Source organism: Agelaius phoeniceus, chromosome Z, assembly GCF_051311805.1.
Source record: "Agelaius phoeniceus isolate bAgePho1 chromosome Z, bAgePho1.hap1, whole genome shotgun sequence".
Taxonomy (NCBI): Eukaryota; Metazoa; Chordata; class Aves; order Passeriformes; family Icteridae; genus Agelaius; species Agelaius phoeniceus.
This window is the reverse complement of record NC_135303.1, coordinates 30,874,441-30,899,719: the sequence shown is the minus strand read 5'-3', so window position 1 is coordinate 30,899,719 and position 25,279 is coordinate 30,874,441. Positions and strand designations below refer to the sequence as shown.

Here is a 25,279-nt window from a genome sequence, read left to right as displayed (position 1 = left end):
AAGGCACACAGCTGGCCATAACCAATTCAAGCTACACCATAACAAAATAAAAAGTACTCTAAGACAGTGTGTTATTCTCCCTGACATCATACACAACTGAAAGAAAAAGGAAGCTTCTGCTGAAATACTAGCATACTTTATGGAACAGCCTTCTTTGAAAAACATATTTACTCTATTGTTCCTGAGACAAGTCCTGGATGGCAACAGAACAACTGTGAAGTATCTGCATTTTCCAAAGTGCCAGTTGCAGCACTGTAACGGGAAACAGCTGTTTCAGGATGACTTTTCATAGTCCTGAAATAATATGCAGATAAACACATGTAAATATATGAATACAAGCATAAAGTTGAAAACCATTTTAAAGGAAACTAAAACATTGGTAGAGAAATGTATCTAATAAATTGCTTACATTTACATAGTTTAGAATATATTCACTCAAACACCCCAAACTCTATTTTTATTTTCAGAGAAACAAAATAATTCAGATACTTTGATGTTACTGAGTATTTGAAGCATTGTGGTGAAAGTAATATTTTTATGTAAGCAATTAATAAACATCAATTTTTGAGATTTGCAGCACATACAGTTTAAAAGGAAATGCTAACAAGGAAGGCACTAAAAAATGTTTAAAAATGCAAACAAACAAACTCAATGAAATGGTCATTGCTATTTTATTTACGGATTCCTACTATCCTCTGTGGCAATTACATATTTGAATGTTAGCTGTCTGTTGATATCCGCATTAGTGTGTGATAAAAACCATAAAACTCTCATTAAATCCATGAAAATGGAGAAGAAATAAAATTTACTTGCCATATCCATTTAGAATTCCATTGTTTTTGTAACTCATTTAGAAGACACACAATTACATTTGCGTTCTGCCTCAAGAAGTTGTTACAGATGTCAGCAGCTCTGGTAAAGAGAGGGGCTTAGTGAAAAACAAACACTTCTATTATTTCCCAGAAATTTGACTTTCCCTATAAAATCAATCCTTTTCCAATTTTCAGCCCAAATTATTCTTTTTTATGTTCACTAGTTAAAATTAATAGTTTTCATTTAATTTAGAGTAAGACATATATATCCAAACCTTCCTTACAGCAGTTCTGGTACAAATGCTTCATAATGTTTAGTCTTTTATGGATGAGGCAAATGGCCAAAGGAAGACACAATCTCTATTTGCCAGTGACATATTTTTGATAACTGAAAAAAAAATTCTCAAAAAAGGGTTCAAGATAAAACTGCACCCATTTCCAAAAAAACATTCCTCGTGGTTATGCCTTCTCCCTGTCATTTCAAGATTAATAAATGTATCCTCCATAATTTTTAAAGGATGAAAAAACAGAATAAAAGTTAGTATTTTGTATAGTGAACGGAACCTGTAAATCTTGGTGACTAAGTATTTAGCATCATTTTTGCTGCTATTATTTTTATAAAGTTCTGGAGAACAAGACAGATGTAGTGAGCTCATCCTACCTCTGAGGAGACTGGCCCAAGGCTTTTCTTAGTCAGCAACACTGACACAATCCTTATGCTGTAATAGCAATAACTTACTGTTTTTAACAAACAGCAGCCTTTGTTCTGAAGGGATTCATGTCCCTCTTGGCTCTGTGACTTATCAAACACCCAAGACATCCAATAGTGCTTTAAAAGGCACTGCTGGATATACCTGATTGCCAGAAAGTGGGTTTTTCCTTCTAATGTGCAAATCCTCCACTCTCATTTTGTGCCTACTTACTTTCCACATATATAACATTTTGCATCCCTCTTCACCATACAAGACAGACAAAAAGTGTATCCAAGGAATAATCTCAACAATCCATGAACGATATTTCTAATACCAAATATTTTATTAAGCTACATTTACCCAACTGTAAAGTTAACTCATAAAACAAACAAATAAAAAAGTTCTACAACCTATACATAATTTATGGTGAAACATGTATTTATTACACTTTTTAAACACCTAGCTTATACCTCAACACCTCTAAAACTGTAACGCCTTTAAACAATAAAGTACTTTGATTCTTATAGACATATCTTTGGACTGTAACTAAAGACATCAAGAACAAGCAGCATTTTAGCTTCTCCCAGAGAAACTGACTAACAGCAAGTGTCACTTCAGTTTAATGTCTGTCTGCTTTCAAGGATGTATGTCTTTCAAAACAGGGGCATGATCTAATATGCCTTTCCTACTGATTTTTTTCCAAGATAATTTAAGCTGTCTGGAGGTTTGGGGATGTTACAGATTCTCATTTCATAAAAGTGGTAACATTTTAGGTAGTATCAAAACACCTTGTTTGTTCAATGCCAATAGAAAGTTCAAAGTACAAAATTACTGCGTGTTTTATAGGTGTGCAGGAATGGCATATTCTCAAAAGTTCTAAGTAAATAACATTGAAAGGTTAAGAGTAATAAAAGATGGTAAATGTTCTCTCATTTAGTGGAAACTGCCCAACTCACTGGATTTCTTCCAGTCCTAAGTCTTTCTTGACTGCAGACATTTAAAAAAACAGCTGGGCCTTGCAGCTATGCAGTCAGCTCTTGCAGTCAGTTGTAATCCTCAATATATTTCAATAACAAGACCTTTCACTGTGCACTGGGAATCATCCCTCAAAAATGTTTACTTGATAAATTCTAGTTGAGAGACATGTTTATAGTCAATGATACAGTGCAACTGTATATTTATAAAGCTTTATTAATAATACAATTCCTACAAACTTCGTATTGATTATATCTCAATTCAAAGCTGTCAAATGCTTTAACATTAATAACTATTAAAATACCTGAGGTGTCTATTATCCACCTAGTTGTATAGATCAGAAACTTGAGATACAGGCAGGTTGAATGATTTTCCCATCTGTTCTCTGTGTGCTTTGGAGCATAACCTAAATATAGACATGTGTAAAAGTTCGACTAAAATGCTAGCTCCACAAAAAAGCAAAATAATTTTTGCTCTTTTATTCAACAGAGACATAATTTTATCCTCAATTCACAAGAAATTTCCTGACATTAAAAAAAAATCTGGTGACCTTCCCAATTACAACTCCACTGGGTAGAAGACAGATGCAACCCAACATACGGTAGTAAACAGGTTGATATAGTCTCAGATTTTCTATGGCAACATTAAAGTTCTGGGGTGAGTGGACATGGAACAGCTGCAGGATGGACTCAAAATACCTCTTTTCAGGACATGAAAAATTATGAAATATTGCATGACAGACAACAGTTCAGGGTGGCACACATCTAGACTGGAATTAATAATTTATAGAATGATCCTTTAGTTTGGTCTAGAATAAAAATGAACATGTCCATGTCATACTTGCACTGATTTTTCTCATTTGCAATAAAATGATGTTTAGTGCCTTTGAATTCAGAAGCCTCTCTTTCCTGTTTAACCTATTATCTAGAGTAATATAATCCTGTGGAGCACTTGGTAAGTCACTTTCCAACTATCAATCATCCCTAAATAGTGCTCTCTCATTTTAAATCAAAAGAATAGAACAGATTTCCCCATTTCTCCATCTCAGAGACAGCAGCAGTCAATAAAGCCATCCATTTGAAATACAAGATTTATAGCTGCCAGAATTTTTATACCATATACCCTGCATTTCTAAATACAATATTCATATTGGTAGAAAACACGCAGCAACTGCCTGTAGCAGCATCTAATGGGATTTTAACAGAAGCCTGAGCCTTATCCAGGTGCCTGCTAATTGACCTGCAGAGGAAGCATTTCATTGTGTGCAGCCAGGCAGTTCTGTTTAGATAAATCAATAGAGAAAAGAGAATTTGGGAGTTTTTAAGCAGAGGTCAGGGTTAATCTGTAAATGTGTTTTATCCCTTGAAGGATTTATATTAATCCAGTTTTGTCTCTGATACCACTGATTCAAAGCTTACATTATAACTGAAAATCTTCTCTCTGGTGCTTTTCTTTTTTATAAATACTCAACTACTTAAATGTGCGCCGCCCAACAGGACAGCAAGGAGAATCTCCTGGTAAATCTTTAAGTAGAACCCACATTCTTTTTAATAAGCAAACAGACTTACTGGAGAGCACAGGCCCCCTGACCAAGAAAAAAAAAAATCCTGATTTCATTTCTGTTCTGTGTTGGATTTTTTTTTTAGTTTGATTTTTTCCTTACTGAAACCTTGCCTAATATTCTTCTATGGCAAATTAATACCAGAAGTTGTTCTAACATAGGGACCTAGTCCAATAGCACAGTCTTTGACAGAATTCAGGCACATCTCAAAATCCAGGAGAATGAGAAAAAATCTGGCTGATGTCCAGGATACAGAATTTTGTGGCATAGAATAGAATTACTGTTTCAAGATGAACCCCAGTAGAAAGACCATGGTCCCTGCTCTGGCTGGGACCATGCACAAACTACAGCTCCTGAACCCACAGCTTCCTCTGCAGAACACGGGATGGTACTGGGGGCATTCAGAGCAGAAAGACTTGAAAGCTTTCAACAACAACAACCTACTATGTACAGCAGAGCAGCTTTTTGTCATCAGCCACATATCCATATTTTATTCCATTGTTTTAATGCAGTAAAAGATGGTACTCTGCCCCATTTCATAAATTCATCCATTTTATATAGCACAAAAAGCCCTTTGTATGATTTTGGATATATCCCTTATTCAAGGCACTGTAATAAAACAAGACTTCTGTTGCAAGATAAATAAAGTACCACTGCTCCTTCACTGTCCTGTCACCTCAGTTTCACATTATTTCAGTCAGTCTTGTCTTCTGCCCATAATTTGACATTAATGTCTTTCCTTATCATGACATTTATGGTTTCCATTATTTTCTGCAGCACTCTATTGATTTTGAGATCTATAGCTCCTACATGAATTGTCCTTCAGAGCTCTGTCATTACTCCTGCTTGTACAATAGGTACATGCCCAATGATTCAGGATCAAATACAGACAACCTAGCCATGTGAGGGCTAAAGTAATGCAGGTGCTCCTTTTCCCTCAGGGGAAATTCAGCTTCCTTAAAATTGTAATAATTTTAACATTTTAATGAATAAATATACTGACCACCACTATATTGGTATTTTTTCTCTCACTCCTAAATTCCTGAGGCCTTAAAATGGCCCCACAAACAAATTTTTAAAAAAATGTTAAAAACATGAAACTATAAAGCCTCCATATAGGAGTAACCAGAGCAAGAATTGACAACTAAATGGTTACATCTAAAATGAGACTATGCCAACCCAAGGCTAGGCAGATTTTGTTGCTGTCCAGATGAACAAACAGAACTTTGTTAAAGCCATGATGGGATTGTGTTTTCTCCTCTCCAGCATCTCTACTATGGTATTCCTGTCTTATGCCTGAATTTGGCATCTCTTTGTTGGTGAGCATGAGTACAACAATAGAGTTCCACGCAGAGCATTTCAGTTTAGGCTCCACTGATACCTGATTCCACATATGCACAAAAGAAGCCAGTTTTCAGAGAACACTCTTCTGAAATATTTCAGTTAGATCAAAAGCTCAGAAAATCATAAAAGCATTCTGTCTTCCCTTGGTATTGAAAAGTATTCTATATTCCCTTGGCTAAACTAAAAACTTACATATCCAGGCATGATTGTCAAGACTGAACTGGGTGACTGGGTGCTCCACAGCAGATCTTTGTACTAGCAGGGTTCCAAACACCCTGTGGTATGACAATCTCCAAAACCAGGAGGAATTTGCAGAATTACAGAGCAAGTCCTGATATCCTAGCATATGGGGTAAAGACTCTTCTGAAGCTTCAGTTTACGTTCCTTTTGTGTACTTTCCAGGTACATCTGTTTCATTTTAGACTCACCACACAAGATGGAGTCTTTTGAAAACAAAAGCCTTCAGTAAGTCCTGAACTCCACTGCGTGGTTTCTTTAAAAATAAGCCTGACATTTGCCCAAGCAAATTATTTTAGTGTCATGATCTCAGTTAACCTTCTCAGAATATGGTGCTTCAAGAACATTTTGATAACACTTATTATAAGCCTTAATCCCATAAACTTTTTGCCATCCCATTTGCTCTTGTTTATCACTGTATAAAAGCATCACCCACCAGCAAAAGGGGGTTATTTGCACATGCAGACAGGAAAGATGTCCATTGCCAAGGGCAGAAAATCCTTCCCCAGCCTTCCTCTTCTTTGTGCCTTCAGAGAAGAGCCATGCATTTAAAATGCTATCATAAATGAGACAGAGGAAAAATTTTGCCTTCTAAATTAACCTAAATGATGATATCTGTGGCTAATAATTAAAGCAGCTCCACTTATGTGAACACACTGCAGGACTTCTGAGCCTGTTTGTTCCAAGAATATACCATGAAATTACATGCATTCTCCCCTTTATTTCAGAAACAGTTCATCAAATTACAATTTCAGGTCCAAACCTGGGCTTTGTTTCTTTAGAAAAATATGGGTTTTCCTAAGAGAGCACAGCACAGAGAAGTAGCCCTCCCCAGGCACATTTCCTGCGTCTGCCTGGGAGTGCTCACCGAGAGAAAGGGAATTCTGTCATCATGTTACTGTGCTAATAGAGTGCCTGCTAGCAAGCACCAGTAGGCTCTCCAGAAATATGACACAGCGAGATAAAGCTTATACAAACTGAGAGACATAAAAATAACCTACTTGTGTTAATCCTGTAAAACTATGAGTATCTGACAAGGGGAGGCAGCACTACAGAGTGCTGCGGTCTGTGATTGTCCACTGCAGGCTTTCACTCTGAAAAGACAGGATATAAATGCAGGTGTGTCCTCTGCTAGCAAGACCTCACTTCCATGCTCAGGGTAAGGCTTCTTTGTATCTCAATTAGCACCCCTACTAACTAGGCTGGTTAAGACCCACTTTCAACACACGGAAAATAACACCACATCCATTATGTTAGCGATCAAAGCTGTACAAGTTTGTAGATTGTTTCAAAGATCAAAGACAGTCTGTCAGACTTCATTACCGGAAGAAAAAAGGGACTCTGACTTCAAAAGGCATTGTGTTGTCCTTTGTTTCCTCCTCAAAAATAATTTTGAAAATGGTGAGCCACCTCAGAGCAATCTAAATTAACAAGGTTTTTGACTGTACCTTCTAGCTCTGGCTGTAGTTTGATCTTCTCATTCTTTTTCTTTTTCCTTTATGTCTACATTAAGTAAATGCTGATTGTTTGCCCCACTGGCTTAATACTGGCACACATTAAGGAATAAAAATTGAAGCACTTCATCAATCTGCAAGATACCTAAAATTGCTCCCACTGCCTCCCCCGACTGCTTTCTCTTGTCTGCAAAAGGCTATTTGAAAATGTCTTTAATTAGTTTTTCTATTTCCCTGACTGAAGTGATACCTTCAGTCAGATTCACATAACTAATTATACTAATAGTGAATAAAAATAGCATCAAGATTAGAGGACTGATGCTGTTAGAGCTGTAAGTCTTATGGATAGCTTTTTAAAGGCGAGTTTTGAAAGCACTCACATTTTCCTGACTGTTTTAAATACTTTTAAACTATTCATAAGGGAATTTTTAGAATTTTCATAATTACCCACAAGGCAAAAAACTCATCCATCCATACAAAGATCCAAACCTGAATGCATTTGTTCATATGTCAATGGTAACACTAGTACAACACTATAAAGCTTTACTTGTACCCAGGGCTAATTTACACTATCATTGAGGTCTCCACTGACAGTTCCCATAGCCTCCATCATAAACAAGCTAACAGATCTAAGTCAACAGCACTGAAAAGTTTAATCATTCTAGTGCAGGACTAACGTGAAGTGTGGATCCTAATTTAATTCACTTTCTCTGCAACTAAGAGTCATCCAGATACCACTGAGGAAGCATGCCCTTTTTTGGCCTGTGGGATCTAGTTTTACATTTCAGAAATCGTGAAATGGGTGACATGAACGGGTTTTTCCCCTATCTGTAAGTACTTAGCTAAAATATTTAATGGACAAGGTGCTGATTTACCACTTCTTGGCTCTTATCCCATAGGTGATGATCACTCATCCATGTGAAGTTACCCTATAGATACCTGGTAACATCCTCTTCTTAACATGTTATTCCTATTCCTGTTACTCTGTGGATTATTATCACTGCCAAAAAATTCCCAAAATTTACTTCAAGGTGACTCCACAGGCATAGTCAATATTAATGATGTCAAAACCATGGTGGAAAAAGACCTTCTATACATTTGTACTAATAAATGTAAATGCCTGTGGAAACACTAAGATAAAAACAATGCCCTACACAGAGTGTGCTGGATAGGCACTGCAGGAATGGAGTCCTCAACCAGAAAAGCCACTGTCTGAAATGGTCTTTATATGTTATAAAGTGGTACATAAAACCAAAGCAATAGGTCCACAATTGCTCAGAGGAGATAAGGAAAATTGGAAAAGCATTCAACCAAGCTGTTCTTTTCTCTTTCTGTTTCCTTCATTTTTTTTCTTTAACCTAGCTAGCATTTAAGATTTCTCATTTTGAACAGGCATAAAAACATCATTGGTGTGAGGTCTCTCTCAAGTCACCAGAGCACATTTCTGAATTATATGATTGCATAATATTTTAGACTATATAGATCAACTAAATCTAGTTCCTGACCACTCCATATTATACTTCTTCATGGTTTTTCACATGATAATCCCTGAAGCATCACCTAAAATTTGAGAGGCATAAAGTAGTAAGGTAATGACAAACAGCCAAAATGTGAAACTGCAAACAATGTCTGAACAGAGATATTTGGTCTTTGACCATTTTTTGCCTAACTTAATATCCCCATCTTTCTTCTTTCTGAAGCATTCACATGAAGCTAGACCCATACTTTTTTCTATATATACGTATATAAAAAGCATATATGCACATATATACGCACATAAGAATATATATATATATATATATATATATATATATATATATATATATATATATATATATATATAGACACGCCACCACATTCACTGAAAATATATATTTATACAGATATAAAAATTAAGACTGTTTTCTTCAGGGTTTTCTTTAAGGTCGTCTTGCTTAGAATGTGTCTGCTCTGGGCAGGATGGCTGGATGCGTTCCAAAATTCACTTTTACTATTACACTATTAATATTTTTACTACTGCAGGTGACATTTTTTTAAAGGACATTTCTGGAATAATAATAATAGTGAGTTGCAGACGTGAGAAGTGTGGCGTCCCCAGCAGGCATGGCAGAGTGAGGAGGCAGTCTGCATGGCAGTCTCCAGGCTTCCCTCATAACATGCCCATAGCAAACCATGTCAAGCAGGTAACCTCTTTAAGAGTCAGGACAAAATGCACCTGGAAGTCTTCTAGCTGGGATTTCTTGGCTTTACTATATTCATAAAGACAAGACATAATTTTAAATTCTTCACAGCTGTCTTGAGTCCAAACAGTAAACTTTTTCCACTTCAAATCACTTTTAGATTTGCTTCCTCACAAAATTCATGGACAGAATAAAAAAAGAACAGAACAGCAATGAGTGAGGGATTCAATTTCTTCTTTGCATGTACACACACACACACCACACACACACACACATATCTGTCTTAAGAGGTCTGTGTTCTGGCCTCAGGTAAAGGAAAGCAAATCCAGTATTTAATAATCAACTTCTTCATGTCCACACTGAATTTTATTGTTAAACCTTGAAACAATGTTGAAGATTTATCTTTCTAATGGGCAGCATCCAAAAGTCAGGCAGTCTGCAAAAATTTTCCTACCCCATCTTGCATAAAGAAAGGGCACCTTCTCGTACAAGGATGATATGAGGCTGCTCTGCAGCAGTTCATGGCTCAGAAAGTCACTTTGAATCTTGGAAGTGACCTTGACAGCAAAACTTTCAAGGTAAGAGCATGTTGTTCTGGTTTGTGAGACATAGGAACTAATGGATGCTTTTTTATATATTTTTATTAAGCAAAGTGGAAATTCTTTTTCTTGTCCTGTTTATTTCTGCCTCCCTTAGCATATAATACTGGTTTGCTCACAGAAAAGGATGAGTGCAATCAACCAAATGACCTAGGTAACTTTAATGATTTTGCTGCATAGCTTGGGCCAATGACTGGCTATGTAATTAGTGAAAACAGCTCAGCAAGTGCTTAAGATCCATGAATTAGAGAGCACAACTTAGATATTTATTTCTCTGTAAGAATATGTTTCAGCTCTTTTGAAAAAGTTGCACATAAACCTAGTCTTATGAAACATTCTAAAATAGGATGTTTTCTTGATTTAAGATCTGCTTTTGTCTTTCATGACTATAGAAGCAACAAAGAGTTAAAGCTGAACAAAGACCAAGTTTGGACAGCAGTATTCATAAAAACCATCTGCACAAAGGAAGTGTTGTTTTTGCTCCTGCTTGCCCTATCCTTTTCTTCATTTTATTTCTTCCCACTCACTTCCCCAGCTAGCTGGCCTGACTGGTAAAAAAACTGACTTCATATATTGTCATCTTTAAGTTTTACAAGAGTTCTTTATGTAAACAATGTTTAATTCCCAAATACTTGCAATGTTCTTGAGGGCCACAGGTAGTTTGTATTCATCAGTGCAGAGCAATGAGCAGAATCCTAAGCTAATGGCCACTTTGCTCATTACACACAAGCTGGCTGAATATAACAGCCTCGTGGGAACAAATGCTGTTTGCTGCCTGTTAGATAATGCATTAAAACATGATTCTAGTTAGTAAAGGGCATTCAGACGCCGCACAAGGGACACTGCACACCTGCACCTGTGAAATGATCTCCTAAAAATAAGTATTCACATGTTTCCTTAAACATGAAACTGCTTCAGGAAGAATATTGGTAATGGTGAAGGCAAAGAAGGAATTAAGGATTTATAAAGAAATTTTCTCAAGGTCTACAACACAGTTCCAGAGCCAGGGCAGAAGCAATTCTGTGATTCACCCAGGGATCACAGTACCATTTTTGGTGCACTTGGCTTTATGCCATACAGCCAAAAGTTGTCTCCCTTTACTTTCCATTTGTGCAGAACAATCTGGGTGACAGCTTTCTCTGAGAGAGAAACTCCTTGTAGTCTCTGGGCACAGGAGAAGAAAGCTATTTTTCTCCAAAAATGTCTTAAAAACACCAGATGTTTGAATAGGAAATGCCATAAACAAGGACTTTGTCTACTTGGAAAGGCAACTGGGAGCAGCTCATCAACCAGATGTGTTCTGGGTGTTCAGAGGTACCACTTGCCATAAAATGTCTTTTTTTTTCCTTTTTAGAAAAATATTTCAAGCAAGTACCTAATGAGTCTTACTAGAAGAGTGGCTTTTCATGACAGTAAGTACGGTCCTGTCATGCAACACACGTGACCTTTTTTGACAATTAAAAATAATGAACCTTGGATTGAAAAATATGTTGAAAATAGTTTTAGAGATGAGCCAGTTGGCAGAACACAACCATCAGAAAATATCTCAAAAAATATTCCACCTACCCACACAGTCTCCCTGTGAGACTGTTCTGGGAAAGATGCTGCACACTGCTCCACAGCTATTTGTGCTTGGTGATAAAAGTAGAATAGTGGGGCTCTACAGACCCTGTGGAAAGGTTAGTAGAGGGGGAAAATAACAAAAGCCAACATGAGTTGGTTGTTTGTTGGCAAAGTTTGTTGGTTGTTATAACTCATGGCTTGTACAAAGCTAGGCAGGAAGAACAGGGTGATCTCAGAATAATTCTATGTGCTTTAATTTTAATGAAGTCCAGCAGTTTATTTCACCAATCTAATGTAGCTCATTAACACAAATACATGTCTGCACAGATAAATTTACTATAAAATAAGATATAGTAATTTTGCTGATCATTTATTTACAGGAAAAATGCATCTATTGTAGGTATCAATTGATTTTTGTTTTCTTCTGCTTGCTGGGGCACTGCCTTGAACCCAAAGAAATTAATGGGAGCATACTGACCAGGCTATCTGGGAGATCCGAGAGGCAAAAAGAGCTGTCATTCAGGGTGCAAGGACAAGAAAAGGCACCAAAAATAAGGGCCAAACTGGAAGAGTACAGCTCCCACAAAAACCTTGTTGCAGGTTCACAGTGGCCACTGTTACATAACCGATAGCCAGATTTTGCCCTAGAGCTGAAATGCTGCAGAAGTGCCTGGGCTGGAGCAGGTGGTTGGGTTTTCAGTGTAAGGAGTAGCCTTCCTGCAGATGAAGTTACTACTGAGCTCAGCAGACACTCCAGGCACACCTTCCTTCACACATCAGGGCAGTACTGTAGAACTTCAGATAACATTGTGATAACAGTTTTCAGACATGGTAATAGTTTCCAAATTTTATTTTAAGTAATGAAATAGCAATCCTTTTTTTTTTTCAATATTAACCTTTTTTCTATATTATGATCAATAATAAAATCAATATATGAGGTTCTGAAGAAAAAAAAATGCAGATAAGTACTAAAAATTTCTGTAGTTTTCTCAACATTATTAGCAAAATAGTTCACAGGATTCTCATTCATTAAGGTAACCCAGGACTTCTCATTGTAGGGCTCTCCCTGTTGTTTAACACATTGTCTGTATATGCTTAGGATGAAGTTTCCTCTGTAATTTCTAATATTTAATTTCAGCTACAGAATAACTAGTCGTACTTTCTGAGTAGAGAATAATAGTAAAATACTAATTGCTTTTTTCCATGCTGAAACAAAATAAATTTTGGAAAAAAAATCCTATCTATTAGTGTGCTCAAAGACTGATGTGAGTGTGCTGCAAAAAGAGCTCAATTCAAGTTCCCCAGGCAACCACCACTTTGGCATTTTCTAACCAAATACCACTATGAGACAGCAAAGTATAAAACACATACTCAACATTTAGCATAGGGTATTTCTGCTCAGTTTTCTTGAAGCAGAGGTGTATTTATAAGTGATTGGAGGCTTGGGGGCTTGGTTAACTCACTGCTGGAGGCCTATATGTGGATTTGAAGTCTTAATAGACAGCTAGTGCACAGTAAATCCACATGCAAAGGCCAATTTGAAATTCACAGTTTCACTTCAGCCTGGGAAGGCAGTACCTACAGTGCCTTGGGCAGGCTGTAGCAACAGCTTCAGCAGGCATAAGGGCAATTTTGGTGGGCTTTTTTCTTATGGGCATTTTGTCCCACAGCAGCGTGGGTAAGAGATGGAAGAAAATCCACTGCCATTTTCTGTTCATTACCTCTAAGGATAAACAAAATAGCAGAACACCTCACACAATGGCAAGCCATGGAAATTAGCCTAAAGTTTATGCATAATATTGAGAAAGAAGCGAGTCTTGGTGAGATGAGGAGAAAAGACTCTGATGTGTGTTAGCAACTTTGACTTGATCTCAGAAAATGTGACATGAGAAAAATGTGGGTCTTTGCACTTGAGGGGTGTGAACAAATTCTCAGTCCTGTGTCACTGGCAAGATTTGATTGAAGGCAATTCAGAGCAGCAGAGAGATAAGGCTAGAGGAACCTTTATCCTGAATCTCTAGGTGAGCCAGACTCTGGAGGCTGATCCCCACGACAGTGTGCTGTTTGTCTTACTGCTTGAGTGAAATGGCTTCTATTTACTGAGCAGAGGCCCTACTCAATCACATCATCATGTGGTCAAGCAAATTGCTCACATGACAGGGGAAACTAGCATCCTAATTTTTAATTTTCCCACACAGAGAAAGAGGGATCAGGTCCTGGGAACTTGCTTCATAAATTGGAGGCAACATGGAAGGAACTGGCCATGGAGTGGCACCACCATTTGGCAGCGCAGGTGCTGTTTATAGCAGGGAGGCTCTGGTAGTTCCTCGGCATGCTCCTCATACTGCACGTCTGTGCATGTGCACTGGGCTGCCTTTGCAAATGGAGCGAGATGCTAAATCTGTCATTGTCTGTCTCTGAGTTTACTCCAAATGCTGTCTGCTGGCAAATGCTGACACACAATGCCTGAATGGGGGCTCTGTGGAGTGTGCACTTGCATTGCCCAGTCCACCCATCTCATGTTTCTGGTCTGATGAGATTTGGAACAGTCTTTCAGGAGCTATAGGTGTTAGATGAGATGAGAAGTCTCATCTAGCACAGCTGGGAAATCTCCATTTTAGGATCCCTATAAGAATTATCAATCAACAACTGCTCAGATTATAACGAAGGCAGTTTGTTCATGCTACTTCACACAAAAATATACATATTTCCTAATGCCTCCAGGGGTCTCCTAGAAATTATAAAAATAGGATAAAACCTTTCACAATAGGCTCATTGTGACTGATGTGCTACTAAAGTGTAGCAGATTGAAACTGCATGGCATGTTGTGCCATAATGTCTGTATCTGGATTATTCCCTCTTTCAGCAGCTATCAAATATGGTTTTATCTTCTTTTTTTTAAAGTAGTTTTTGCTGAGTGAAAGTAATACAGTCCCTCTGAAGCTTCTGAGGCTTATAAAAAAAGGTACTTTATTTTTTCATTTGTCTGCACACACTTGGGGTTCCTACAGTTTGTGCTCAATCAGTAAAACTGAATGGAAATAAAAATGAAAAATGAAAGATGTAAAGCTACGGATTTATTTTTATCCTGAGAACCTTCAGGAAGGAAGATTTTTCAGCCTCTAATCTTAATGATACAGCAGTTAGAAGGAGTGATTTTCTCTGTGAGCTTTACACATTAATTAAGCTGTATTGTAGATTTTTAGTTGAACTAGTCCTTGTTAATACCACCTCTGTGAATCTCCCCTTCAAAAAAAAAAATTCTAGTTGCAAAACAATGCTTGATTTAAACAAGGCAATTAAAAGAGTCAGCAGTCTATATGAGAGTAGCTGATTTTATAGTCTATTAAGAGCAAAATCTTTTACAGCAAAGTCCTGATCTATCTGTTTATAAAATAAGTGTTTTGAAAGAAGAGATTACTTTTAGATGATTTTGTGTGGGCATCCTTAATGCTCAAATGCAGCCACAGATGCTTTACATAACAGGTACAAATTTACAACAAAACACAGATTAACATATGTGCATTTATTGTGCAGATCTTTTTAGGCTGTCACATAGTTTTCAAACAGTATTCAGCACATCTCTCAAATATCCCAGTACTGTGAGGTGACTGGTGCTGCATTTCTCCTTTTACTGAAATAACAAGGTCAAAATGTTCCATTTTGTGTGAATGCTCAATATAAGACAACTGAAACCTTATTTCAGAAAGTACTTAGTGTTCTATAGAGCCTCATGTTGAAAGCAGAGTTCAAGGATCTTCCTGCAATTTAAAGGTCTCTGTCAAGCACAGGGAGCAGGTGCCAATCATCTGTGAAAAATGTAATCTAGGTCCCCATGGCAAAGGCTGAAATAGCCACATCTCTATTGCAGCGCTACCTGGGAGAGGATTCTTTCCCTCCCTCAGCCAACCTCACTGCACAGCCTGTCTGGGCTCTGCAGCAAGGGACGTACAGCTTCTGCACAAAACAAATCTTTTAGCTACATACTCTCTGTACATTGGCTCATCTTAATTAAAGCAGCCATTTGAAGTCCTCCCTGCCGCTTATAAATTTTCAGCTTTTCAACTCCTGATGTGCTCTGGAAAAGGGTGAAGCCTAAACATTCTTTGTGTCACTTGCCACTGTGGACTTCTCTGCATCATGGCAGTCTGATGACACACCAAAAGGAAGCATCACTTTAACAGACACACATCAGTAACTGCAGCAATGGCTGGTGTTGCCTATGACTCCTCTAATTCTTCTACAAGCAGCTTCGCCCCTTCTCATGCCATTGCACAACCTGGCTCCACAGTGCATTTGATCACCTCTCTACCCTGGAGCCTTTGAAAGAAATAGGAAATGCATTTCTATTTCACCCATTTTCCTGACCTTTTCATACTTACTACCATGTATTAACAGTAACAGGAGATCAATCTTAAACCAATTTTTTTTCAAAGTTCTTTGAGTGTTTGGGTTGAACTAGAAGCAATGATATGAGGAATCAGCCCACACCTCCTTAGCACAAATTCTATTCAATCAAAAAGAGGAATTTAAAAATATTCATATAGACATTACAAGAAAGATGAGAAAAAGAAAGGAAGTGTTTTATTGCTGCCATATCCTGCACACAGCTTTCCATTTGTAACTCCCTAAACCAGAAGTTACAGCCTGAATGCAGAGCTCTGCTTTGCACTACTGCAGAAAAACAGGGCCTCTGAAAAAAGTACCCAAAATGTCAGCAATCCACGGGCCACTTTGGTAAGCCACAGCTCCACAATACCCAAAGCCATTACTATGATTGCAACCAGCTGTTGGCTTGATACTGCTTCAAAAACACATTCAATATTCCTACAGGATTTTCTTCTTCAAGGGACATCTAACGTACATGTTACCATTTTACTTATGTTGTCCTCATTGGTGTGGCATGGTCACTGCATGACACTGCAGTCATGCTAGAATAGGAATGCTCATTTTTATGGGGACTTGTAGCATGGGCTTTTAATTTGGGCCCACAGTTTTCTTTTTATCCTATAGCAGTGATGGGAGTTCTGTTCTCTCATGCTCTTCAGAGACAGGTGCTTCATTATATACATGCCTGAAGCTGTGTTTACTATTGGGAAATATGCTTCCTCCATGAAAAATCCTGTTGGGACCAGAACTAAGACAAATCAATCATTCCACAGATTGGAAATGGATGTTGGAAGCAGAGCTGTGTAAAATTATGAATTCCAAGACTGAGCAGATAAATCCAGCCTCTGATTTATTTAGCAAGTCTTTGCATCTCTGAGTCTGCACCACAGTTTGGGTTCAAGCCTCCATAAGGCTAATAGACCAATATCTCCATACATATCTAAAGCACCTCAAAGTGGTTTCCTCTCATGAAATTTTTTCTCTGAGAGCATACAATTTTTTTTGTTTGAATTTAAACAAGTTTCCAACTGCATTCCAGGCAATTAGCTGCTTATTAGTGAAAGCATTGCCTTGTCAGTTCCGTGGCAAGTAATGTGTTACACAGTGACACAGACAACAGACATGTGATCAGTAGTACTCACTCAATAGCTGTGGAGTAACAGTCCCCAGAATAAAAATGGGGTCAGTTCATGACAGTGATGCAAAAGAAATGCATGGAAAACACCCTACATTTGAAAGCCTGTGGCACAAACCAGTTACCAAAGAGTAAGAAATCTGCTCTCTGAGCACAGTGGTGTTCAGAGGTTGTTCATGCTTCTTGTTCTTGGTGAATCTGTGATTAAATAAATAGGGATTCCATTCTCTTTAGAAAGAGAATGATAGATGCCTTCTTTCCTGCTAGCACCTTAGTCACAATGAATCAGCTCTTCATCTACATAATTTCAAACCTTCCTCAAGATTTACAGTAATTCAATAAAAAGATAAAAGTAGAAATTATCAAGACACTAACCACTGTGAAGCCCTGCTCACTTTACCTAGGTCATTTGCTTTCCAGCTGTCCAAATCCCATTGCTCTTTTTTGGTTTCCACCATTTCAATCAGGCAAGTACATTTAGACACCCTGAAGGGTAACTACCGTACTAAATATTGACATCCTGAACACCATTAATATAGTACCTCTTGACAACAATGCCACTCAACACACTTGCTAAATTGCTCTGAACATGCCAAGTGAGCAAACAAAAAAAAACCTCAACTCCAAAAAAGTCTGTACTTAAACTGGTACTGTGCCCTCCCCATTATTTCCTCTGCATTTTTAACATACGCCTTCTAGAGCTTAAAAAAATAATTACTTTCATTCTTGAAGTGATTTGGAAAAGGTATTTGCGAAACAGTAGGATTGCAAGAAGACAGATTATTGTTAACAGTGAAGAAATTTACATTAACTGATTAGCTCTGTTTATGTCTGCTGAACACGTAAGATTCTATTATTGACCCTCTGAACCTTGAATTTCTGATGACTTAAAATTTACAGAAGCATTTCATTTTCTTGCCTACCATTAGTAATATTGAATAAGTTGTAGTTAGCATAGTCATAAATGAGATAACTCAGGAAAATTACAACTGCTTTTTCTTACATTTCAAGATAACAAATAAAAAAAATGTGAATTCTTGTTTAGCATTTGATCATTTTAGTCAAAGTAGGAGAGCACTTTTCTTTACTACTTTTTTGATAGGAAATGGGAAGGTAATTTTGAAATCTCTGCTTTTACTGAAACCAATGTGCAGCATCTTCATTATTTAGTCACTGCTGATTAAGTTAACTCTGGGTAAAGTATGAGTCATTCACCACTGTACAATTTTTTGTGCTCTTGTGTTACATGAAGCAGAATAGAAAGAAGAAATTGTCCAAAATATTTTAGCACTTTTTATTTGCAATACCTTAAACTACAGCCAGGCACAAGGAATAGACAGCAATGTTCAGAGATTAATACATAGATTTTACACCTTGGTCCTCAGGCTGGCTTTTAGCCTGTTTGCTCCTGACTCCACACAAGATTTGAAACAATACTAAGTAATAATGAAAGAGGATTACATTTTGTGAGAACCTCAAGTAAGTACCACACCCAATTCTCCTAATTTTTGAGGTATTGGTGCATTGTCCTCTGTTATTTTTGTAGGAGCAGAGAAGTTAACAGCATGAGGTACTCTTTCTGTTTTGGATATCAATGCAGATAAAGATTGTTTCAACATACAGCTCACTCCCTTTGAATGAAAGACTATTAAATTTTACCTAGCTGACCTTGTAAGATGTCTAAAATCAGGGATGTTAAAGTCTAAACAGTGTCCAGCTAAAGCATATTTTCTAAATAGTCTTTCAGTCTAGAGCCAAGAACAGCAGGATGGGGAGGATTAGAAAAGAAACACCACTTCCTTTGACAGCTTCTCCAAGTGATTCATCCCCCGCCCTCAAAGAAGACACAAATTCCCCTTCCTACTTGAATCTGTCTGACTTTTGGTTCCAGACATTTGCTCTTCCTTCTGGTCTGTCTCATGAGGGTTAAGCACTCTGCCTTTGCTTCTCGGGAAGCTGCTTTTCTCTCTCACTATGTTGCTTTCTTTGATGACCTAGATGTATTGAGGTAAAGGCTCTCACATTAATGCACTCTACATTCCACATTTCGATGGAATTTTGTTCTATTGTTCCTTATTCCTTAATTACTTTTTCAGAACTGGACTGCAGAACTGTGTAAAATACACAGTGTTCCATAACCAGACATACACTTCCCATTTTCTCCCACTCAAGATTACTCATTTCAAAAAAGCATGTACAGATGTTTTAGGGATGGAATTACTCACTGATGGTTTCTTCTGAGTTCATGTCATCTGTAATATCCAGATTTTTTTCAAAACAACTTCAGTTTCATTCTTTATTCCTTTTTTCCCTTTGGAATACAGAAATTATCTTATGTAAATCAAATATGCTGAAATAATACAAAACAGGGTCATTAAATCAAATTTTCACTCTTCTTGCAGTCTCTATCATCTTACAGTTGACAATTTTTTTATTTTTTAGGTAATAAATTCTACCTAACACTAACACTTAAACTGTCTCTGGTGCACAATCCAACAAATCTACTAGAAATACCACAACTGAAGGGGATTTTATGAGATATCCACTATCTGACTTTAAATTTATTTAACACACACTTTATGTACTGATATTATTTTAGTGGCATTTTAAAAATGGAATCTCATTGAAGGAATGCCATTGAGATAGTTTTTATGAGGTTACCTTAAGCAACCAAAGTTATAATCTGCTGGAACAAGACCTGTTTTCCATAGAAAAAATGTGAAACTCACTGCTTTACAGTTTTGTTTAACCAAATCCAGTATCAGGGCCTCCTATTACAGCAGCTAAGGCTAAGCACGGTTTAACAAGTTTCCCATGCAATGCTTGTCTACTTCAAATACCTCTCAGAAGTGTTATAATCTTTCACATTTATTAGATATTAATGTTAGTAAGAAAGACATCTTAACCACTGGTATTGGACTGTAGCAAATCATCCAGGCTTTCTGTCTGAAGTGTTTATCTTTAAACATTGTTAATTAATATCCTCCTTAGTGGATGAGAAGGCAGTATGTCATCCTCATGTGATAGTGGCATATCAGCTAATTTATTTTCAGATACAGAAGCGAAATGGTTGTGAATACTTGTCTTTTCCCTGCATCATCTTTTTAGCACCCCCATATATAAATGGACTTTGTCATCCTTTGTCTGTTATATACAGGAAATTTGAAATATTTTTCTGCTTTTGTCCTTTTTAAAACAATTATTCTCGACTCCCACAAGAGTGTTCTATAGAACCCTAATTTTTAAGGTTTTATAGTCATTCATATTTCCCCTCTTAGTTAATGCTTTGATTGTTTTAGCTGAAAAATTTATTTCTCCACTGAAACAGAAAACCTCCATTAAAGCTGAGCTCTTCCTCAAAGACACACACTATTGCAGTTTTTTCTCTTCCTCATAAAATATAAGATCAAAATTTTATTCACATTTTTCCATCTGAATTTTATTTATACTTGTACTTATCTTTCATAAATAAGGCTTTTTATAATCTAAAGTAAATATTTGCTTGCTGTCTTCCCTTTTCCTTACAACAAAAGCAAACAGATAATAATGATTGATTTACAAACTACCAGCAAAATTACAGTCCAGTCATAATATTAACTTTATCCATCAATTTAGGGCTCCAAATGTGACAAACATATTCATGTTTTATCATTAGGGAAAGAAAAACATAATCCGTAATCGTTATGGACTTCAATGACTTTATACAATGACTGTTTGTATTTCTCCTCCAAACCAAAATTTCACATTAACAAAAAAGTCTCATTTTTAAATATTCTAAACAGTGCTCCAACAGTAATTTTTCTTTTTTTTTTTCATTAAAATATCATTAAACATATCCAGAATTCCAAAATTTAGACTACAATATTTAATCATAATTATTACAGCTCTACCTTATATTTTTATTGGTGTAGTGTTACATGTAATCAAGAAAAGGGGTTTTATCACAACACCACATTCCCCTAAGTGCATCAATAAACTACTCCAAATGTCCCAGGAAGAATTTAGCCAACCAACTTGACTGACTTGTAATGTCTCAGTATTCACAAATAGTTCCAAACAGGTATTAGGAAAAAGTTTCTCAGCAGTTGGATTTACAACTTCTCTTGCCTGTTGTTATGGTATTTTTATTTCTATTTTTTTATATACATATTTTTCATTAGTTGCACTAAGTCAAAATTGAACAGAAATTTATGGACAATATTTTTTAAACTAATTTTTAAACTAATTTTTTCCATTTAAATTGGTTTGCCTCTTAGTCTACATCAGACTTTCTGCTCTAGCAGTCTTTCTTCTGAACTACATTAAGGCTTTTTCATATAGTCTCCAGATTAATCTACATCACTCTAAAATGCATACCCTAATCCCAAATCTTGAAGAATACTTGTCAGAATGAATGTCTGGACTCCTTAGTGTTTCCTATCCTCTCTCTTTCTCAGAAAACAAGGCTGTCTACTTTTTCTTTTTCTGTCCTTTGCAATTTCAAGGCTATCTAAAGACAACAGTGTGCAACTATCATGTAATTTGCTCCTATTTAAATAATCAATTTGATAAAATTTGCTGTACAGTCCATAACCTGGCCTAATTGTGTAAGCATAACTTAAGACTTTCACTGAAGAGAAATTCATATTCCTACTGCATAAAAGTCCTTTTCTGAATTCTCAGTATTTTTAGTAACGAGTCATTAGGCATTTCAATATTAATAAGTTTGTTGTTTCATCAGGTGTTTACTTTACTCAGAGGTTAAATCATGGTGCATTTACAAGAAAAAATATTCTTAGCCAAGCTGAGCAAATTCTGGTTGTCATTTTTATCACCAGAAATCTCTAGCCTATTAATTTAGTCTTAACTATTTACTGTCACTTTAGTACAATTTTATTATTTTTTCAAGTTACCCATGGCAATATCTCTTTAACCTTTTTTCCCTTGAATACTCATAGCACAAGAATTTGCATTTCCAAAATAAACATTGTCTCCTACAGCTTTTGGCACAACTTGCTTTTTGCAAACCAGAGCTTTCTGGTTGTCTTTCTATGTTCTGTCTGTGTTTCAGAACAAAGAACAATACAAAAACTTTAGGACACCCACCAGGAGCATATTAAGAGACATCTGCAGGATCAGAGCAGGATAAGAGTGTTCAAAGGAAGCTTTCTTCCCAGTGACAAACATCAATCAGAAAGCATATTTTTAACAGGAAAGGCATCAGTTAAACAGGTTTTCTTCAAGTAAAAAATTAGTGGGGAAATAATTTTGAGACAAATTACAATAACAGGTTACACTCTGTATGGATGATAGTATAAAGAAATAGTCCCAACAAACACTTGCAGTTTAGTAGATCATAAAAACTACTGTGAACACTCACAAGAAATAAAAGTTATAAGTCTGCCTTGTTTTCCAGGGGACTTTCCCTGGTGTCCAGAGCGCGGCACCCTTCATCCAGGCAAACAGCAAAGTTGAAGCAGTGGTATCCCTGACATCAGTGAAGTTCTGGTAGATAAAAACATGAGAGATGATTTATCTTGAAAATATCCTTATTGAGAGCAGTGAATGATCCTCCTGAAGTCATTCTCAGTTTCCCAAGAGCTTCATTAGACTAACATTTATCAAAGTACCATCTGAAATATTACTATCTCTGAAACTTATTATAAAGGGGCAAAAACCCAAACATGGAAAAAGATACATGGTGGTCCTAATATTTTAAGATTTTTCAGTTTGTCTAAAGCATCTGGATACCACACATCTGTAGTTATCTCTCTAGTGGATGCCTCAACCAAACATTTTCTAGATAGAGAAGACAGTAAACATATTTCCACCTTTCAGGCTGAATTTTCATTGCTTTCAAATTACTCATTTCTTAGTCAATCTGTTTATCTTTCACCCCAAAAGAAAGAGTCAAACCTGCACATTCATATCAGTGGCCTTTAAGAGGTGCCCCTGCAGGAAAACAAATCCTGAGTACTAGTCCTTCTTTGCCTGGGATCTTCCACACGTGTGCAAAGTGGATGTGAAGTACTGTCATGCTTAACCAGACAGTGTCCCCACAGGCAAAAGCAGAGAAAACTTGCAGCATTTGAAAAAAGGGAGACTAAGTACTACTGAAACTCTGCAATGGAAAGCAATATTCCTCCCCTCTGGCAAATCTCCACCATTGGGACCGTCCTGATGTTACTGCTGATCAGACACCCATTCCAACAAATTTAGCCTACCAGCAGTGTTTTGCTCCCCTGCCATAAAACACTGCACATGTAAGATGAATTTCCCTGGAGCTCAAAATGTGTATTTCACCCCCTCTCAATTTTATCATTACTTCTTCTCTTTCCTTGTCTTTTCTCATGCATTTTTCACCTCCCAACAGTATCTGAGCAAATTAAAGAGGAGCTTGTTTCTGCATAGCAGAATTCTTCTTCTTTCTTGACAGCTGTGCTTTAACCCAGGAAAGATTTTAATCAGGCTTCTGAAGCAATAGGCTTGAATGTAAGCACGCCTTCAAGGGAGGAGGACATCCCTAATAAATTTTGAAAGTAGGCCATATGTGAAATAAAATAAATTAACCTTAAAAAACAGGATTCTTCTTAGGTTGGGATGCCACGTATATATGTGTGTAGCACTCTAATACACATTCATGAGAAGACTTTTGCCTCATCTAAGATTTGAAGCAGGTAATTTGTATATTTCTGTAAACCTAAAGAGTCTGAAACACTCTATAGACCTCACTACTATGACAGTAGCATTTTTTTATTTTCAGAGGAACTGATGGGCTATTAGCCAGGGAATAGAGGAGCCTGTAGGCTCTTTTAGTTTACTTTGAAAGTGTGACCTATGAGTTTTAAGTTTTATGTGTGTACATCTACCTCTCACAAATCAACTTCAATTGTGGAACAGTTTTCCCCTGTGTATACGTAGATAATGAATTCTTCCTGTTGCAAAGTGACCTCTAGAGTCTGAGAACTCAGTTTCATTTCAATTTGTGTCAATGAAATACTTGACAAATTGCTCTATTTAGAGTCACGTATATCCTGGATTTCAGTGCTGAGCATTGCTACCTCTCTGACAAAGATAAATCAGCCTATAAGGTTTACCCTGTATCTTCATGTCATGGCTGCAATTACAGATGTGAGTCCAAAGTGTAGTCTCTGAACAAAGCAGGATGCATCACAGTGACAAAATATTTACTTTCACAAAGATAGAAGGCATTAAGCAACTTGTAGATTTTAGAAAAAGCTTTTAACAGAACATGAGAACTAATAAAGGAAAACCAAACCCTTTACCTATGTAAGTGTATATAGATTTTTTAGGTAAGTGCATACAGATCTTTTTGTGTGGTGTTTTTGGTTTTTTTTTTTTTCTCTTTAAATGTATATTAGTGAGATTCACTGTCAGCTCAGTTCAGCTTTGAGGCTTTTGATTTAAGACTCTCCACAACATAAAAAGCATTTCTGGAGGAAAGCCATGTCTTGGCTTCTTTTCTGACTCTGCAGGATCCTCCTGGAGCAGCCATAACCTAATCCTCTTTATTAACCAAAAAAATCCACAACAAAAATTGGGTACTGTTGTTCTGAAGGCAAAGCCTTCACCACAGAGATGATGAAATCATGCACTTATGATTTGCCCTTCCATATGCTGCACTGATACAAGCCAATGATTCTTGGAGCAGCTGGCACTTTGTTCCTTTTCTCCTTGCTCCTAAATTACTTCAGCTTCACCTGTTCCTTTCTCAAATTAGCCCCAAATCATTTTTCATTTCTAGGGTTATGCCAACAGTAATAATTGTACCAACTGGTACCTAGACCTGAGATCAGTGGGCCACTCCTTTCTCAAATAGTGGGTTTTAATTTCTTTGAGTGGAATCAAAGTTTTGCAAAATGATCCAAAAGATTAAAAAAGAATGGGCAGTTTCCCTGAGCAATAGACATGCGGTTTACAAACATATACTATTATGTATCTTAGGATTCAAAAAATATATAACACTAGGTCCACAAAACTGAGCGATCAATCAAAAATATAAAGTGTGACTAGATTAATTAGAAATGGTCTCACTCCAAAATCCATAGTACAACTGTTACAAAGTTGATGAAGCCTTCAAGTACTCACACAAGTAAAAATTAGAATATTTCACTGAAGATCTTTTCTCTTTTTAACAATTTTCATCATGTTAAATTCTTACTGACTCTAAAGCCACGAACAGTACCTTGACAGTATCAATTTAGGTTTTATACACAAATTATTTGTTAAAATGACAGTCAAGGTTCACGTTTTATAACAATTAACTACTTTTCTTCAGTAAGAGAAAGAAGGCAGATACATGCATGGTTTGCATGCTTCTTCAAAGTGAGAAATAAAT

General features: G+C 36.8%; 1 long non-coding RNA gene across 1 annotated transcript; it reads right to left on the bottom strand.

Annotated features, from left to right (window-relative positions):
- Positions 1-550: 550 nt before the first annotated feature.
- On the bottom strand, positions 551-25,279 carry LOC143692223 (uncharacterized). Its single transcript, XR_013180110.1, has 3 exons — positions 22,301-25,279; positions 19,167-19,252; positions 551-912 (listed from the first exon to the last, which is right to left on the bottom strand). It is a non-coding gene; the product is annotated as an uncharacterized LOC143692223 (long non-coding RNA).